Genomic DNA, 660 nt, shown 5'->3' with positions numbered 1-660 from the left:
ATTCCAACGGCAGCAGCAAGGACGGGTTCGGCGGCAAAGATCCGACAAAGCTAGCGACGATGACGTGACGGCGGCGGCTAGCCGGCTAGGCGTGGTGCAATGGCGGTGCGACTTCTCTGCAGCAACGATGACCACTCCCCCACTTTTTCAGGGCCGCGCTCTATCTCCCTCTCCGCTGGTCTTTCGACGGCGCGGCGGCAACGGCGGTGAGGCCCACCAGCCGCGACGCGTATCCTTCTTCTTCATTCCTCTCCTTCTCTTCTGTTCTTTTCTTCTCTTCTTTCTTTCTTTCTTTCCTTTCTTTGTTTCTTCCTTCCGTGAGTGTGGTGAAGGGGGATGGGTGGTAACTAGGGTTAGGGTGGGTTAGGTTAGGTTAGGTTAGGACTAGTGGGTTAGTTTAGGTATTTTATTTATTTATTTATTTATTAAAATAGGAGTAATAGGAGTATTTTGTGAAATAAATAAAAAGTAGAATAATAATTACTTCAGCTAGGTTATTTATAAAGTATCCATCTTTAAAAATACCTTTAAATTACCGATCGTTAAATTATATATTTTTTCAGTTAAATACCAAATTGATAAAAATTGGAGATAAGTAAATTAATTCTCCTTTATTTATAAAATAAGGTTTAAAATCTAAATATTTAACATTAAGGCATA

The sequence above is a fragment of the Arachis ipaensis genome, chromosome B06 (genome assembly GCF_000816755.2).
Source record: "Arachis ipaensis cultivar K30076 chromosome B06, Araip1.1, whole genome shotgun sequence".
Classification (NCBI taxonomy): domain Eukaryota; kingdom Viridiplantae; phylum Streptophyta; class Magnoliopsida; order Fabales; family Fabaceae; genus Arachis; species Arachis ipaensis.
Note: the sequence above shows the minus strand (reverse complement) of the source record.